We start from the raw sequence: 19,773 nt of genomic DNA, 5'->3' as shown, positions 1-19,773 counted from the left end.
CACTAAGGAAGAAAAAAATCTGAGAAAAGTATGATACGGTATCTAATAGAAAACATTAACTACTAATAGTTATGAGAAATAATTGCTTTCAGAGATTACAAATAAAGCAGTACAATTTAGGATACAAAAATAATAATTTATTTCTGTTCCAAGATGAAACTTTTTTACCATAGCCTTCAACTAATAATATAACATTGTAGCTCTTTGTCATATATTCACATTTTTAAGTTAAAAATTATAATTTAGGCCATGTCTATACACCGATATTTATTTTAACTAATATTAAGTAACTATGGGAAGCTCTGACAAGAGAGATCAAACTGATCACTCTGGTTTTCCATCTCGGGTATATCTTGCAAAATAAAGAGAACTGAATATATTGAATTAGATTATCACTCCTCTTGCAGAAGAAATGCCACTTTCTATAAAGTAGTCAGAGATAAAGCTTTGTCTCATTTTTTTTTTTCCAAAGAGGTAGGGGGCATCCTGAAGGACAGCGTGGTTAAGTTGAAGTAACACTGTTCTGTTCCATTATAAAGAATTATTTCTCTTTTGAATAAAAACATGCAGTAGTAAATGCTACTTAGTGAAAGAGGGTAAACATAACTTTTTGGTCTTTGGCTCAGCAATAAGTGTACTTCCTCCTCCATCAAAAACAGTATTTCTTTACTAAAAGAACTGTGTTAATATTGCCAAAATCTTTTCTGATATTTAAATTTGAGCTTCACAGAAACTGTCGGGCAGAGACGACTCCAGAAAGAAAAATTGTATTCAAATTTTTTTTAAAAAATGATGATGAACGAATGTACATTTTCACAGGGCATACAAAAGAATGCTTTTGACACTTTATCTGATTTCTTCTCTCAGTTGCTTTTCAATGAGTCTCCAAACTCATGCAAATCTTTTCATTTACTTTTTCAGTTCTGTAACATAACCTAATTTCAGCTGGAGTCTCTCAGATTATCTAAATAGATAAAATGGATCAATATGTTATTGCTTTATTTAGCTGCAAATAGAAAACAACCTAGTGTACACACATCATAAAATCAGTAATACACTGTTATTCATGTCAGTTGTAATACAAAAACACTCCTATAGATTTTTAAATTGTTTTTATACATTTCAAACAAAGCATACAAGCACACGCAGGTTCTGTTCTAACAATCCAACTCGTAACTTTAGAGTGTTCAAATCTGGCACAACCGGAAGATATTATGCTTCACTCCCTCTTTGGAACTAGTGGCTTCATGGCTGTTCCTCCACTGGGACTCGACATCTCTGGGAGACAAATGGCAGGAAAGATGCATGTACTATGCAGTTGCATGTAGCAAACATGATCATCATTGACATTCTGATCTATGAGCATCTGCATATCAAATGTACTGATATTAATCAGTATGTGACTAATCAGATTAAATCAGTCACATGGCAATGACAGTAGCACGATACACAATCTTCTCCAGTCACTGATAGAAAGCACATGGAAACTGTGCACTGCTAACCTCAGTGAAGCTTGTATGAACTGACAGCTTAGGCGTATGAGAGCCAGGGAGAAGGGAGAAAACGTTGAGAAAGTGTCATACTCAACCATCTCCCCAGGCTTATAGCTTAAGCTCACCAACAATATACCTAGCTTCTCTTCTTATATCCCATTGAGTATCATACTAGTTGGTAACACACACACACAAAAAATCCTTTGAAGAACAAAAAGTCTTTATCACATTTACAGTATTTCACTGAAACGGTCTCAGGAATGCTTCTCTACTTATATATAGCAAGTCATATGGAAACATTATTAGTTTGAGACCTCATCAGTGTCACTGTAATCGCTCAAGACTGGAAGGGACCAGGAAAAAAACACAAATATTTTGCACAGTAAAAGCTAAAGCAAATTCCTCATTCATTCCTGCATCTAAGCCTAGCAACTTCAGTTTTATATATCACTTTAGACGAGCAATGCCTCATCTTTGTTTACTTTTCCACCTATTTTGTGTTTCTTTTCCAAATCATAAATACAACTTTGGGAACATAAAATAGCTGTATCACATTACCAGGAGGGAATTAAGGAAAGAAATCCAAGCCTAGTTTAGAAGGCTGCTTGTTTTTTATTTACATAGGAACTAATATTCACAAATAATCTTACCTCCCTTGCTACTCACTTAATGAAAGTGATACTAGGTTAGCTACTCCACTGCAAGAAACGGGGATTTATACTTATGGTTCCAGATTGATCTGGAAGAGCTGTGAAACAACATATATTCTAAACTACAATTTCGGTTTCTGTGCATCCTCGCAAAGACCTGCCTTAAAGTACAATCATGTCAGAGATCAAAAAGCATTCTCAAAAAAAAAAATATCCTTTGAAGTGCAAAGGAAAAGTACACGAACACTGGAACTTGAAAAGTAAGCGCAAGCAGAACAGCATTGCCTGCCACTGTTAATCACATCACTATCACCTTGCAATCTGACAAAAAAAAAAAAGAAAAAAAGAGAATTTTTCTGCACAATTAGTTAGCAAAATAACAGTAAAGCTCGCATGTGGCACAACACACTTGAAAAAGCTTAAATTCCCTCCTACTGTATGCTAACTCAGGTAAAAAAAAGAAAAGTTCCCCTCCTGAACCTTCAATGCTACTCCCTGCTGTGCTGAAGTTTCCTAGTCCTGGCCTTCATTTGTATTATTTGTATTGGAAGTATATAAGATCTGACAATATCAATGTCAATGTTATTATGGGAGTAAGCCAGAATAATGAAGTAATTTTATCATTCTAAGTCTATATTTCAACAGCAAGGAAAATACCAAGTTCTTCAATAAAATAAAAGCAGTACAGGACTACCTAGAAATAAAAAGGGAAAACATAGATCTACTTGAAGAACAGGCTTTAAATTGAAAACACTTGAGATACAAGTACATGTGTTCAGAATTTGTGGACAGAAGTCAACTGAACATAGCTAACAAACTAGCTAACAGCAAAGCTGAAAAAAACCCAACCTAGTCCTTCTCAGCCAGTGTGAGTAATAAAGACATCTGTTAAGATGTTCCACCTTTATCCACTGAGTTATTTTGAAAATTGATAAAACAAGACACCTGTAAGAACTTGCTGAAGCCAAATTTGGAGGGCAAAACCCTGGAAACAAGTCCTGCTTCCTGTGGCTTTCGACTAGGTTACAGAAGCTGGATAAAGCAGCACAATGCCCAAGCTCATCTGTTCTACTAAAATACTGAAAGGTTTGGTTTTACAGCCATCTATTGTGATAGTTTTAAGAGCAAAATCCACAACCTGATGTCCTTACTTTAATGCACATTTATGTGAACAGACAGCAAACTGCAGAGCTAAAACTAACCCCTTGTTCTACTATTTAAAGAACTTTGATTTCAGAAGGGCAAGAGGTTGGGAATGAACAGTCAACAACATTTAGTAGCAGTTTCATTCAGTCTACAATAATTATGGAACTGTGGTGTAGGCTTTTCAATCACAGGATTACACCCAAGCTGAAGCAGTCCCTTGGTACACATAAATAAATAATCAAGGTTTACTGCACTAAGGAATACAAGCCAAACCAAAGAGGGTACTCACCTGGAAGACATCCTGGATCTAGTTGTGCTCCAAGGACTGCTTAAAATGTTTATGGAGTAACACTGAAGTAAACAGAGAAGAAACTAGAGCCCTGGGGGTGCACCTTTCAGGTTTTTACCACCATTTGTGTGCATAGTATGTGTTATATTCATGCCAAGTTAATGCAAAACTACATCTCCTATTCATCACAAGAATTTATTACTGCCATACGCAATGTGTTTAATCTGGTTTTTTTTCACTAATTCTGATTTGTAATTTTGTAGCCAATATAATCCTTATGATACACAAATTATTTCTAATGCTGTAGGTTTTCATCTTTGTCCAGCAAGGTCTAACTTATTCTCTAAATACAGTCAGTATCAGCCAAAAAAAAAAAATTGGCCTCCAGGGGTGGGAAAAAACAAACAATAATCCACTTACTCTAAAGTAAATAAACCATAGTCTACACAAAAAATACAAACACACTCTTGCTACTTGAATATTCTCTTACACTAACATCTAAAGAGTCTGAATATCATGTTCTTTACAACAAGTTTTATGTCTGAGTGTGGCATGAAACATTAACTTGCTGAAAGATCTAACAGAAAATTCGTACTTGGGTAATGGTGGACCAAATAAAAAACAGTAAAAAATTACAAATATAAAATACAGAGAAGAAAATTAATGTAAATGTTAGCTTATAAAATATTCACTGATGATGTTCCACACCAGCTACTGCAGAAGTCTGCAGTAAAGTGACTTTTACTTACACTACATGGTAAGAATTACATTCCCTGCGCAGTGGCAAGAATGGGTTTTGCCCAAGTGAAAGCAAACATACAAGATTCCTACATTGTCTGGTTTCTATACCTGCTTTTAAAAGTATATTTTTAAAAAGGATTTGACTTTTCCTTAGAAGTCCAAAAGCATTACAAAAGCATATTTTGTGAATACTATTCCTGTCTGTAACTTCAGTTCTCTGAGAAGTTAAAAAAAGTTATTTGGAAAAAAAGGTCCAAAAACTCAAACATCTCAAAAACAAGTGAAAAAGTCTCACTTCCGTGGGAAAGGCTTTTTCCCTCCCCTTCATTCAGCAGCTGCTATCTAGGATACTTTGAAAATTGAGCATTGAGATTTCTGCTCCCAACTCAAAACTCAAAGTCTCTAAACAACATAATTTGGCCCAGAAGGGCTAAAGTAAGGAAATACTGTCAAACTATAATCACTCAATAACATGAATCAGAAATTTCTTTTACATTATGCTATCTTTAACATACAATTCAGCTGCATAAGACACTCCTTATCTGTTATCTTTGAAAGACCTCCACCACATGCATTGCCTAACAGTAGTCAGGGTGAGGGAAAAAACTTATTTCAGATGTGTTCTCTTTCAGGAAGGGCAAACAATGCATAAATGCTTACAAAGCTCAAATACGAGCATTTCTATAAGAACCAGCTCCCCTGGTTTCCCTAGCACAGTCATCAATATTTATTATCAATGTTCATCTTGAACTGTATTTTATTTGTTCTATTCTTCTGATACAGAGCCAGTCTAACAGCACAAGCAGAACAGCGGTCCCTAACAGCATACCAAGGCACACCGGAGCAGCAAAGACTGCTTTCTGTTTTTCAGAAGTTTCATTAAAGAGCTTATTAAATGAAGATTACATTGAGGCTCTACATTTGAATGAGCTGCTTCTGAAGCATTTCTACAAGCAATAAAGAGTTAAAAGCTGAAACTCCTGCCAGACTCCTCCTAAATGTCTGTATACAGGAGAGAAAAGGAATACAACATGACACTTAAGACTCAGAAAAACGCACAACACTTAAGTCCTTCATCTAGTGTTCAGTCATCAGTATTAGCAAACCTGGATTTGAAGCAAAAGCCTAATAAACACTTTGTTGCAATTAGTCTAGCTCTATCAACAGAGCCAGCAAGACACAGTTCACACCAACAGTTACGCTGCTATACATTATTAACATACCACTATATATCAACATAACATACATGGGCTATAAGGCATTTACCAGTACAGAAATAACTGATACTTGTTTTCACATTTTTTCTAGCATATCTATAGTGACACCAGTGCATGAGGCATTCAGAATAGAAGTTTAGAAAGGGGATGCTTGTCCTTTTACAAATACAGACCATGTAGCCAGATTCTGGCGCAAACTTTCAATTTTTAACACAATGTGTATAAGACCCTGTACAACAGGCCTAACTATGTAGTTACTTAATCAGTGGTGCTGAACTGATGCTATGCAGATTCTTCCTCTTTTACCTCCTTAACACAGTGGACAAAAGATAAATCAGGAAGTGTATGGCACCTAAGACAGAAGACAAGGCGAGGACCAGTGACATTAGATAAATTTCTGTCTTCACTATGTTATCAAATTAGGTATCATTTTTTCTTCAATGCAGCCTTAATCAGAGAGCCTCTTTTCCTGGTTTTGCTGAACTTGTAATTCAAACTGAATCATACTATTGAAACTAAGGCCTTAACAATTTACCTGTCATTTACTTTCCTCACCATTCACTTTGTATCTCGTACCTGGAACAACATATAAATTCAATTCTAACTCCAACACTTCATATATCACCCCTCTTCCCAGTTTTTCTTCTAATTGACTGTACTTCAACAACTTAACCACATTTGAATATAAAATCCACAAGCAATATTTAAACACACACACCCCCTTTTAAAAAACTAAATATATTTCTAATCATATGCCGCTTATGCCATTGCTGTATCTAACCATGTACGCATAAAAAAAAAAAAAAAAAAAAAAAAAAAAAAGAGTAGCTACTTTCACTATTCTTTCCAAAGAAACTCACAGTAAATTTCTATAACCTCACACACGCACACGTAAGTTATTTTACTCTGTGGTCCTGAAGAAGCTTTAAACATAAATAGCAGAATACAGTGAAGTGATACAGAAAAACCCGCTTCTCCCATACTACACAGCATAGTCTTACCGTTTTAATTTCCGCAGTCTCTGTGTTTATGCTTCCTGAACTGCATTTTGACATCATGATATCAGCTTGTAGATTAATCGCATAATTTGCAAGCTTCGGCTCTTAAAAACAAGAACAACAACAAAACCTATCAACTAAAAAAATAGTTTGAAAAGGGAACTACAACAGCAGGGTCAATTGTGGCAATTCAGTTGCTTATAAACATTTAAATGTGTCAAGCCTGCACTGACTGTAACTTCCTGACAGAAAATGAACTACTTATGTCCATCCATGAATTATTTTAGTTTAGTCTTAAAAATAAAAATTTAAAAGTGTGATTTAAAGGTTAATTTTTGGTAGTTTAAAAGTGCAAGGAAAGCATACTTCCCAAATCCTATTTACAGGTATTGTAATTAATATTAATAACTGGTTCATGTGAGAAATACAGTACTATGTTCTACATAATCTTACTATGTTCTGTATAATTGTACGGCTTCCATGCACATGTATTTTCATTTTATTTGAGTTAAACATTTAAAATAATCAGAATTCAAATTTCTTTAAACTATTTAAATTTGAAGCCACAAATAATAAACTGATGAAAAAGCAACAATTACTTATTCCTAAGTACATTAAGATATGGGTTTTTTAATAAAAGTAATAATACTGTGCAATTAAGATGATTTGCATAAAAAAAACCATTTAGCATTTAGGAGTTAGGAAATATAGCCATTCTATAAAAGTACAACTTAAACCAATACCATATTTAAGCAGATCTACAGTGTTCTCAAAGCTTTAAATTAAAAAAAAAAATATTACATTATATACTCATCTAAAGTATGAGCTTTCCCAGATCTAAAGAGAGAAGTTCTGAAGTCATTTTTTTTTTTTAAATCAATACTGAAAACTTAAATACGAAATGGAACTTGATGAAAATTTCTACTCCAATCAGTTCCATAAAGTTAACAAGGAGGACACTCCCAAGATTACTTCAGTATGTTCATTTTTACCTCAAATGCTGATGCTGAGCTTTTCCAGAGTCTCCAAGCCTGTAATTTTGTTTCACCCTAGGTAACCTAAAAGGCAATATAAAAAGAGAGCATTTTAACATGAACTGCCATAAAAATCAATTGTGCCATGTGGTAGTCTGCTTTCTTGCATTTTAATATTTAGTTCTGTAGCAACAGCACATGGGCCTTCAAAATCTAATTATCATATGTCCTTTTTTGGCTAGGAACACACACAGTTTCTGAAAGATTAGCCTGAAGTGCTCAGGAGCTATTTGCATATTTTGTTTTATCTGCTACAGTAATTGCTAGCTGAGTCCAACTAGATTTATAGTTTTCCTCCCCTATGCCCCCTCCATGCATGTTTCACCCAATACAGTAATGAAATCTTTAACAAACTTATCATTCAACACATTAAAAAACCACAAATATCTTCAAAGAATGTATGCGTTTCCAAAAACCAAAATAATCAAACAGTTATTTTCTTTTACAACAAGAATATGTAGGTAGCACAGCAGAGAAAATCCGACCAGTACTGCATTCATGTTCAAAAGTTTTATTCCCAGGGTCTAAGTTTTAAATTTGTGTTTGTACCATACACATATCCTTTTTTCTTTTCTGCACAGAATACAGCAAACTGCTGCTAAGATGCAGCAAGTTTAACTTACATTTACTGTAATGTGTTCTTATTATGCCTAGGTTATTCATTTTTTCACTGCCCCTAAAACATGAAACAGAGTATGTATTCCATTGAACCAGAAAATACCCTAACAGCTGAAAACTGTCACATCTCCAGTAAAAATGCAGAAATACACTTTATACTGGCAAGAAAACCAGAAAGGAACAATAGAGCATTTAGTCACCCCACCATATAACAAACAAGAACAGGAAAAAAAAAAGGTTCAACTCTTGTCAGTAAAGCTAATGCCATATATGGCTTCACATTGCAAATTTACTCATTCCCTAATTGTAGATAGCAAACAAAAGGCACACAGATCAGTAGGCAAGATGTGGGAGAGCCAAAAAAGTATGTAATTCTCCACCAACCCCAACAATTTCCTTTGGCACATCAAAGCGGTAAAACAGAAGATTGCAGCTTTAATCCATAGGCAGACATGAACTACAGTAGGCTCTTTCAATGCTGAAGCCAACATACAACCAGACAGGCCACATTCCTGAGATGCAGTCAAGTTCTCATACAAAACAGTGGACTTGTATCACATTAGCATCTAAATGGTGTTGGTGCACCCACTTAGACAAAAGCCTGTTGCAGTAGACGGCCAATCCTTCCTGTCTGCAGGCCAAAGGCATCTGCAGCTTGCCAACCATCCCAGCCAAACAATGGACGCAGCTAGGGTTTACCACAGCAAATAACATAACCAACCCCTCCACCATTTATTAACTATAACATTGGAGTCCAATTCTGTCAGATTTTTTTTTACCACATTAAAACCCAATATATATATCTAATTTTACTCTACAGTGCCTGGGGATCTTGTTAAAAGAAAGCAAGAGGGGCAAAAAGGAAAAGTTAATGACATTGACATTGCTAAAAATTAATTTCTAACATGTCTTCCATTGAACAGTAATGCCACAGGTTTTTTTGGTGGGTGTGGTTTTTTTTTTTTTTAAGGTTTCTATTAAAAGGTCAACATTCACCCATTTTATGTAAAGGTAGAAGGTGAGAGTTTCAATATAACTAGCTATTTGGAGTGTTTAACTAGACACACCACAACCATATCAAATACTGAAAGAATAAAGCAGCATCATGAAAAGCAAAAAAATAAATCAGTTCCTATAAAGATATCAAGAGAAGCATCCAAGAAATGACACGCCAGTCACTCCTGTAACTCTCCAGTGCTCTAGAAATCTGCAAGCAACCACTAGTTACTTCCACAAATCTCAGCCAAGATCTTCAAGGATCTCTGCTATTTGCTACTTAAACATTTGCCAATACAAAAATTAAGTATCTAAATATATCAAAGAGTACACAAAAGAATGTATCAACAAGTTTATTTTTATTTCCTGTGTTTGTAATTCAGTATTTTAAAATAATCATGGTAATATGACACCTAATTGTTGCTATTAAGATTGCAGAAAAAGGACTGAAATTTACAGTAAAAAAAACTACTGACACACTACAGGCAATAGGCTGAATCCAAAATACACACTATCAACATTCTTGCTCTTCAACATCTTCTACAGTTTTAAAATAAACAGCTATTCCCTCCATCCCAGTAATGATGCTATTATTTAATTAAACCATTATTCAAACAGTTAGCAACTTGAAAATGAAGTTCTTATCTTGCAATAACATCTATGCAATTGGACTCAAGCTCAGATGAAGTTTCTTCATGCAAATACAAACAAATTCCGGCATGAACCAAAGTCCTGCAGCATCAGAAGGGTAAGGTAAAAACTACCATTACGATTGGAAGGAAAAAGTCCATCTGGGCTGGCATCCTGCCTCTGTAATTACAGCTGGTCACAGATGTTGGGAGGTGTGTGTGTGAGACTATAAAACAGGTCTCATCCTTCTCTTCCATGTAGTTATTCCAGCAACCTTATATTACAAGTATTTTCCCTTGGTTTATTATAGTACAAACAACAAAATTAGTCAGAAGCCACAGCTCAAACTCACTACTGCCTCAGATTAACTCCAAACCAAAATACTCTTAGCATCCAATGAATTAAGCCTTCTGCATGGAAGTCAGGAAAAAAATTTACACCTGGGACACCTCTCTCTAAATAAAAAATATGCCCTGTAAGAACACCCTGAAACACATTTAATGGATTTAACAGCAATTAGAGCTATTCCACATAATATTCAATTTGACTTTTTTTCCCAATTTGCTGCTTGAAAACCAAGCCACAGAAAAGCCATAGCTAAGTTCACAGATCCTAATTTATGTAGGTAACCACACTATTATTGTATCAATATCACAAGAAATTATAACTGACCGTATCTGTGAATTTATTTATCATTCAGTCCTTTACTTGGGTACCAAATTATTTACTTGTAATTACTTAGTTTATTTAAAGGTTATGTTCAAGCTTTTCAGGCACCTATGTCTTTTGACAGGAAGGTAATTAAGCAGACATCAGGACAGGGATTTCTCTCTTCCCCAATCGGGAGCAAGCTGTGAGGGAAGTACAATTCCAAAGCATCAATTATTCTTGCTTATGAAAAGCAAAAGCAGCAGCTGCCCCCTGAATATAACCTCATGTGGGGATTTCAATCCCATTATTTGCATAAACATAAATCCTTTCTCTCCATGTGGCAAAAAGTCAAGCTCCCCAAGAAGCGGGCTGTCCGCAGTTTTCTGTTTCTGTGCCAGAACATCCAAAGTTACTAAGAGTCCTACATTACAAAAGGCTTTCTGTGAAGTCAGCAATTCTGTGATGCAAGACCTGCAGATACTTGGGGTTTAAGTCACTCTCTAGAATTTTCATCAAATTTAAAATGACAGTTCAAGTCTCCTATCATTGGTCATAATATCAATTTATGTATCACCCAAGAATCAGTGTACAAATGACAGGAATAATCCCCCAAAATAATGTATTTAACAGTGCAAACTAACTCATCCTAATGCAACCTTCAAATACAGAAGTACTATGTACTGGTTAGCACATTATTTACTCAAATTACATTTTGGGTTTTGTAGTTTTCAACCAGCCTTCCTAAAAAATAAAGGCTTGTCAAAAGTTGCACTACATGTCTGCACATGTTCTCTCCCTGCAAAGAATTTGCTGGGATTGGATTCACTTGCTGTAAAACTGGGATGAAGTCAGTATTAAGTCCATAAAGATTTGTATTATAAAGAGACTGGTTTTGCTCTCAAATCCAGAAGACATTCAAAGCTGCTCAGATGCCACAGAACCCAACCTCCAGAGAGGTAACAGAGGGTGTGGAGGAAAAATGATAGATGGGAAACAATGGACCCCAACAAATAAACAAACAAACAACAACAAACACCCACACACCCCCACCCACCCCCCATACTTAACTGATTCTTTCATTTCATTGAAGAAAAACCTGAATCAGTGGTAAGACACTTCCACAGGCCCACCAATTCTTTTCTGAAACATGTAAGAATGTCTAAGGGTCTAAATGAAAATGCTCTGGAACAGGAACAGTGTTGGCAAGGGGTCTCAAGCAAGATGAAATGCATGAAAAGAATGTATGTGCCTGATTGTAAAATGATCCAAATTGATTCCAAAATGGAAAAAGTCATTAAAAAATGAAATTATTCGCACCTTAACCTACATATCCAGCTAAATAACTTACTGTGCTGAGCAGCGAGAAAAGGCTCTTATGTTGAGGCTTTTCTTATTTTAAGAGCTGAGAATCAACTTTAATTATCTGTGTGATGATTATCTCAAAACAACAAATGTAATGCGTTTCTGCAGCATTAACAGACCAATGCTGAAAAACTGCACACTGTGAAGCACTTTACATCGCTTCCTGGTATTCTGAATTTTCTACTTACAAAAATTAAAACAACTTTTCACTTAACAGTAGTAATTAATACTTTTTGAGTCAAACTAAAAAGAACTGCCATCTTTAAGGCAGAGGCTATTCTATCCTACTGAAGCATCAGGCCTCAGCACAGAACCAGCTACTTAGATCATACATACCTAGCTGAATCCAATGAGCATCAAAGTAAAAAGTTACAGCATTTTATAAAGTGTCATTTCCCTCCATGTAAATATATGCATTTAGAATAGAAAACAATCACTCCTTTACATTCTTTACAGTTAAATATAAGACTTCAGCAGGTCACAGAAATTATTTTTTTTTTTTATTTTAATGCATCAATCCTCATTTTTCAATATTGTCCCATAAAGCACATAGATTTGCAATGCTGCATGGGGTTCAAAACTGATGAGATGATATAAATACATTTTAATAGTATAAAGCTAGAATGTAGCATTTTCATATCTCAGGTTATTTGTAGTGCTGTTGACCTTCAAGAACGAACATGATATAGAAACCGATTCATATATATACAAGAATTTACTCTGTGAAAAGGTAGTGATGGGAAAGATTAAGCCCCTATCTGAGGTCACGTGGCAAAAAATAACAGTATATGATGAGACATGCTTGTTTTGTCTCTTTTCAGACCTGAACCATAGGTAAGGAAAGCTGGAACAGTTTGCCAACATTTGAGGACTTAATCTTGTACTATGTAACTTGAAGTTATCACTGAAGAAAAACTTTTATTTTTAACAGATGCCTTAAATGGAAGTCTTAGATTTAAGAGTAAATATGGAAACACGATTGACTTTGAAAAATAAAAACACTCAAGATCCACAAAACACAACAGCCTCCTCTCTGCAACATGTGGGATCACAGGGGTCTTAACATTGACAAAGAAACTTTAAATTCTAGTGTTTTTTCCTTCTCCTTTGAAAGCTTTTCGTTCTGATCAGCTATGAAAGCTAGTACGAGGTCAAACAGATAAACAGCCTAACATGTTACAGTTGTGACATAGCCCATTAATTAAGGGTGCCTTACCTCCAATAATGATGCAACACTAACACTTTCAATTCATAGACACAAACCAAAAAATACACCCATTCCTGATTCAACAATCTGTCCATTTTCTACAGCAGCAGAACAAATGCAAAAATAATTGGAGATAAAATAGGCATCCTTGCAATTTCTCCGAATGCACATTAATAGGTATCTCTGCCTAATGCCAAGTCTACATTACAGTTAAGAATCTTTTCAGTCCACTGCAGCATTAATCCAATGTTTCACATTAGTACTGCACATTACATATACAGTATGGATACTCAGACTATGTGGCTAAAAAAATGTATACAAGTTGCTCCTCCTTGATGAATGATAAAAAGTTTCAAAACCTGAAATAAGCTGCTTTACTATAGCAATCATTAAATAAATTAAAAAAGAAGGGAGGGAGGGCAGGAGAGCACGGGGCAGGGCAAGATAAGTTACTACTCTTTGTTTCTCAGAGTGGAGTAAAAGGTACTCCTGCACATGAGCAAAAGCATTCCCAGCTATGCAAACAGAAGGATGGTTCCAGACATCAAAGCAGTTGTGGTTTACTGCATATGACATTACTCATTTAATGACTATTGAGGCAGGTTAGAAGGAAAGATAATGTAATATTGCTAAACAATTCCACTTTTTCTACATCATCATCTAAAACCACTCAGGGCTGAGAAGTGTTTTAAAGGAGTAAGATTCCTATGAATGGCACAATTAAGAGTTACTGACATCAAGTTTGCGTTCAAGAAGCGATATAGTACTGCACCTGCCAATTAGCCCTTCTGTTGAGCACAACTTGAAATTCCTATGGTTCCTTCAATTCCAGACTGTGTCTGAGTAACTGACACGATATTACACTGGACAGACAAACATACCTACAGAATTCTGGTCCACAGCCATCAGCTGAAGGGAGTTCTTCTCTTCTGTAACACTAAAATATAGTGCTGCAATTCAATCAGTTGTGAGCCCCATTTTCAGGGCAGAACACAAGTATACTAGTTTTAGTAGAGCCCCTTTTCTAAAAATAACACTGTAAACTTTGCTTTACCTGGAATTACCAGCTCCACAGCACTGGTTATCAAATAATAGTAGTATCAAAAGATAGAAAATACGAAACAAACGGAAGAATTCTGTCCTGTTCTTACCACATCAGTTGAGTTTGCATGAAGTTGTCAAACCACTTATCATTATACCAAAAATACCATCTTATTACCAGAAGTATAATAGACAATTCACAGGTTGCTTCATTGTAGCAACATTAAGCAGCCAACATCAAGCAATCATTAGCAAAAAATGAGGGATTTTACAATTTTTTAGTTTTGAGATTTCAGAAAAACTGCAGCCATTCTGACAGCTGCATTAGCAAAGCCTGGACTAGCTCCCCTTTCTGCTGGTGTCCTAAGCTTCTACTCTGGATACATTAAGACCTGGGGGAAAAAAAAATTAAATATATATATATATATATAATTGACAGCCTGGCAGGTACACTCTGCAGAAATCCTGAAACTGACATGAAAACAGTGGGAGATAACAAAATTTTGCAGTTATCAACACATCATTCTTCTGATCTGGGAAGTGCTGCAAACACTTCAACTTAGTGATGAGTACTGGATTACGAGTACTTTCTTGCCCTCATTTATCCTCACAGTACCCTGAATGTGACCAATTCCAGCAGGTCAGACTGACTATGTAGTTCTCCAGAGGCCAACCAAATCCAGACTCTCTGAAGACATCCATGAAGCGGCACAGAAGGGAATGGAGAGCAGAACAGCTGTAATGAATACATACCTCCTTTTAGGAAGGATCAGAAGAAACACTGCCAGCATTTAAATGACAAAGAACTCAATCTAGTTATGAGGGAATCAAAGGAAAGGAGAATTTAGAGAAGCAAATCAGAGAAACATTAATGCAATCAACATCTTGGAATAGTAGAGCTACTCCCGCTTAAAAAAAAAAAAAAAAAAAAAGAACACCTCACTATAAGCCTTAAGGTGCTAAATAATTTGATTAAAAAGCAGGGGAATAATCAAGCATTTTAAGATAAATTTTTCCACTATTAACAGCCCAATACAGCAAGTCTGATTAAATTGAAGGCATTAAACCCCCTTAATTTAATCTTGATTTATACCAGGAAACCTTACATATAGAACGGTTAATTATAAAAGAAAAAAAGAAACCGTATCAGTTAAAAGCTTATTTTGGTTTTGTAGGTATTTTTAGAAACAAGTGCTTTTATACTGGTATTAATTACTTTGATTTGCAACTATCAAATACAAGCATCTGATTAATTAGGAGGGTAGTGTCACAGCCATTATTAACATTCAAGTAATTACATCATTTAGCTTATTAATTAGTATATTCAATTATATTGAATAATTCCCCCCGCCTATAATGCATATGATGGTGTATTTGGAAAGATTTTACAACTCAATGCAAACATATCTTAAAGTTATAATTATAAAACTTTAAATTATGCAAAATAAATATTTAAATACATCTGGCTTTCAATTGCACTGACTAATCATTTGCTTTTATCAGCTAATGAGCTGACATATTTGAGTAGGCATGAACAGATGCACTAAGATGCCAAAAGAGGCAGATAATTGATTGGTATGACTTTCAGAATGATTTAAACAGATTACACGCCTAACTTTCAATGGAGATTTGAAAGATTTCCCACTTCTTCCTCAGCATTGCTTTCTCAACTTTGAGCAACAGGAGATCTCACTTCTCTTTAACTACATCTTTCTTGCACAACAAAAATCAAAAGTACTATTTGGAAAAATGCATAGTAAGCTTTCACCATTTTAAAGACCAAATTGACATGTACTTACTGAAGGCAGGATACAATTCTAACACTCAAAACTTTCCTTTTCTCCAAAGCTGTATATAATTAATTCAGAACCAGCCATTTTCATAATTTACAGTTCAAACTACTTCAGCATCTGTCAAACACATACTAAAACTAACTGGTGGAAAAAATAAAAATAAAAAAAAAATCCCAGGCTGTAAGTCTAGGCCCTTAAGACTTGCAACATAAAAATAGTTTTGAAATTAAATTTTAGAGGTATATTGTTTTTAAAAGTCTGGCTTTGCTGCACAGACAAGAGCTTAGAGAAACTGAGACTAATCAACTAAGGCAATAAAGTTCATTCAAAAAGTAAAAGTTCGTTAAACACTTATGGGCAAGCTGTCACTGAAGAGAGTGACCTTATTACTCCTCTTCTAGTAGGATTAAACACAGAACATATGCAGAGGTTTAACATACCATAATTTCACCAGATCGGTATTTCACTTTAGCTCTTTCAAACACGCTCATAAAAATTTGTGCTTGGCTGTACAGTCAAGCTTCTTTAAAATAGTCACTGAAGAAATATGATCTCTCTGGTGTAGACAAAATACAGGAAAGTTGCTTTATATTTTATCACTTTCCTTTTGTTTTCATTCAGCATTGAGACAGAATGCTGTATGATAAAAGCTCTCAGATCACAGCTTAACACGCCTTTAATATGGCACTACTATACACACAAGAGCACCACTTACTCACTGTTCAACTTACGTGCTGCCTCCAACCCTCTCTTACGCTGGCACAAATGTTCCCAGGTAATTTGTGACCCCATCTAGAGACAGACCATAACAAAGTAAAGAAATCACACACAATAAAACTGTTTCTTAGATGAATTAGTCTCCTTAATCTACTTCATCATACAGCTTCTGAAACACTTGCACCAATAAAGCTTAACAACAAATTCCACAAAGGTATTTTCTTTCTAGCAGAAATGCTATCTAAAATGCATACAGCCCCAGATACAGTCTATGCACCTCAGATGCCTAACAGGAAAAAGGATGTACTGTTTCGAGTAGTACCTCCATGATCATATATCCCCTAATTAGAATGCAAACTTTTAAATAATATGAATATTTTATATTAAACTTTTCTACTTTAGCCTTCTTCATTAACCCTCTATCCACTAACACAGTATCAATGACAAATACTGCTGGCTAGTATTTCACATGAAAATTACATAAAAATCACCTAATATTCTTAAAAGTATGCCTGTAAATTGAAACTTGCAAATATCACTTATCCTATAAATCCAATGGGATACAAAAATCTAGCCCACACTTTTAAATGCTGAACTCCTAACACTGAAAGGTATGTTGTTTACAGTTTAGATATTCCTACTCAAAGATTTAATGTATCTTAGCTGTACCATCACCATACTATTACTTGTTTTAACAAAAACTGCAGACAATTTTCACCATAAAACTGAGCTTAGCCTATTGAGAAAAAAAAAAACACCACATGGCCTGGAAAATTAGTATAGCCTAACCCTACCACCAGTTGTACTCTGAAGGCATATGTATGGGGTGGGGAAAACAAAACCTTCCTCAAGCTGGGGAAAAAAAGAAAAATCAGAAGGTTTTCCTGATTCACAAAGGTAACTTGCCTCGCTCAACTAGTCTAACTTGTTACTTTTGAACTTTCCACATAATTATTTATAAGACTTCTGTTATGGGTACTGTGGGGTCCTAAAGCTTTGATTTCAAGTCGAGGATTACAAATCTGTACCATGTTGGTGGTAAACAGACTGCGTAGTTCGATTGTGTTTTGAGTTGTTTCAGGGGGGACAGGACAGGGCACAGACAGACCAACACTTTGTTTGATTTCTCGGGGTTTGTTTCTTTGGTTTTTTTTACATCAGGGCAATGATTTGCCCTTCTATCACAGAAGCCTAACCACTGCTTTCAAGAGCTTTTAAAGCTACTCAAAGCGTACCTGAGAACTTGAACATACAATTACCAACAAACCAAATGCCCCATCACTTTCAGAAGAATGGAAAACTGGAGAGAGAAAACCATAAGCTTTTTAGGCTATCAGGTTTTGATTTGTATTTGATTATATTACTATCTCGGAATATATAATCACTAAGTTTGAGGAAAACTGGAAAAGTTGTTGTAAAGTTTTAAGCTGGTTCTTAAGCACAACTCCCTAATTATGGGGTCACGACTACAAACTACCACAGGATAAAAATGAGAGGTTTTAAACCAGATACAACTTTGGATCTGAATTTCCCAAGCTAATAGCTAGAGTCTAAGTCAGATGCACTATCTGATGGTTGTTACCTTTGTTAAAAAGCTGTTAAAACCTCAGAATAGTATTCACTAAAGAAAAGTAGTTACATCAAATTGCATTTTTATTCCATTTTCGTAACACACCAAAAGCTTCCCCCCACTTTGGTTCATACCCTGGACTTGCCACAGCCAATTTTCATATACAAACCCAAAATATTACTGTAGTAACACACATTTATAAAAGCAGCTATTAACAATAAGTGAGAAATCAGAAGTTTGAGAAAAACATGAAAAAATATATTAATAGGCAAGAAGATAAATCAATATTCATAAAGATAATCAAATGGGAAGTAGTATTTTGGGATTAGATTTCATGAGACTGCTGATCCAACCCCATGGCAATCTAGCACTAGATGAAGCAACCCCACTCTTCACTGCTCCTTCCCTCCTCTAAACAGCTTTGACATTTGTCTGACTTTTTGGAAGAAAAACAGTTCAGCACACTAACAAAGTGATTTTTCTTGACCTAGGCAAGTTTTCTGCTGGTTCAGCAAGCTGAATTAAGTAGTTGATAGGGATCAGATGAGTATTAGAACTGGCATGAGGAGACAGTTGTCATCCATTTTGACAGCCACTACACTGCCCACATTAAGAAAACAAGCAAACTGGATTCAGCAGGTTTTTGACTCACTCAAAACCAGACACCAGCTTCTCTATTGCCAACTACTGCTGAACTGTGTTACACTAATGATAATAAACCTAAAAATTACAAAAGCAAAACTTCTTACTGTCTAGTCCAAAATTACTTGAATGTAGCAAAAAGAAACCATTCTGTGAAACACCTAGTGGCAGCAGATAGAAACAACGGGATGAACCATTAAAAGATTTTAACAAGTGTTAGTAGTTGGCAGTCAATGTATACATTAGTAGCATTATTGGCATGCTACTCAAACTGCTTGCCAGAAATCAGCACCTGCTTCATCATTATGCCAGTCACTACATGCCCTAAAATCATCCAGTAATTCCTTGTAGACCCTCATCCACTGCAATACCAACCAGTCAGCAGACAGTTTTAACAAATCATGAATTCTGCCACTGAAAACCCACCTTCTATTCAGTTTAGGCAACATGTAGTCTTGAGAAGACCATTTTCCAGACAATTTAGTATTAATCAAAGCAGGTTTCACTTCTCAACTTCTAAACTGCAGAGCATTAACTATGCAAAGATTACCATAGGGAAAATTACTCATCTCCTGGAAGGTGATCATATGTCTTTCAAAACCCAGGGAGTTCATAAACGTTTTTGGCATTCTTCCAGTCCTTTTTCAATGAACTACTTCAAGGTAAAAATGCAGGCCTATGTTGCCCATTACCTTCGTAAAACCTACACCTCCTCCTCCAGAGCTCTGTCACGTGTGACAGCTCAAATTCTTTCCTCTCAAATCCCCAGTAAATGGTATACCCACACTTCTTCAGAGGAAGATTTTACTAAATTGTAGCCTTTCTGATTATACAGTAAGTAAATCAACTGATCTATGCAGCATATGAACCTATGGACTTGAACACCTGGGTATACATTTCTTAATTTTTCATTTGTAATCTTTTAAAGTATACAGACAGCTGCATCTTGCCCCATCAATTACAGCTTGCTATGCTTTT

At 35.4% G+C, this 19,773-nt stretch overlaps 1 protein-coding gene across 5 annotated transcripts in view; it reads right to left on the bottom strand.

Moving 5' to 3' along the window:
• The window catches only part of DICER1 (dicer 1, ribonuclease III), a 67,377-nt gene that overhangs the window by 41,710 nt on the left and 5,894 nt on the right, over window positions 1–19,773 (bottom strand). For 2 of the 5 annotated variants that reach the window (XM_040599769.1, XM_040599768.1), the window contains exons 2-3: window positions 7,527–7,592; window positions 6,538–6,638 (exon numbers count right to left, since the gene is read on the bottom strand). The gene's annotated coding sequence lies outside the window, so the exon portion shown is untranslated. Of the gene's footprint in view, window positions 1–6,537; window positions 6,639–7,526; window positions 7,593–13,913; window positions 15,988–16,597; window positions 16,659–19,773 lie in introns of those variants that run through there. The other 3 variants (XM_040599770.1, XM_040599772.1, XM_040599771.1) reach the window with 3 other exon arrangements.

Source organism: Falco naumanni, chromosome 7 (genome assembly GCF_017639655.2).
Source record: "Falco naumanni isolate bFalNau1 chromosome 7, bFalNau1.pat, whole genome shotgun sequence".
NCBI classification, from domain to species: domain Eukaryota; kingdom Metazoa; phylum Chordata; class Aves; order Falconiformes; family Falconidae; genus Falco; species Falco naumanni.
This window is presented reverse-complemented; position numbering and strand designations above follow the sequence as displayed.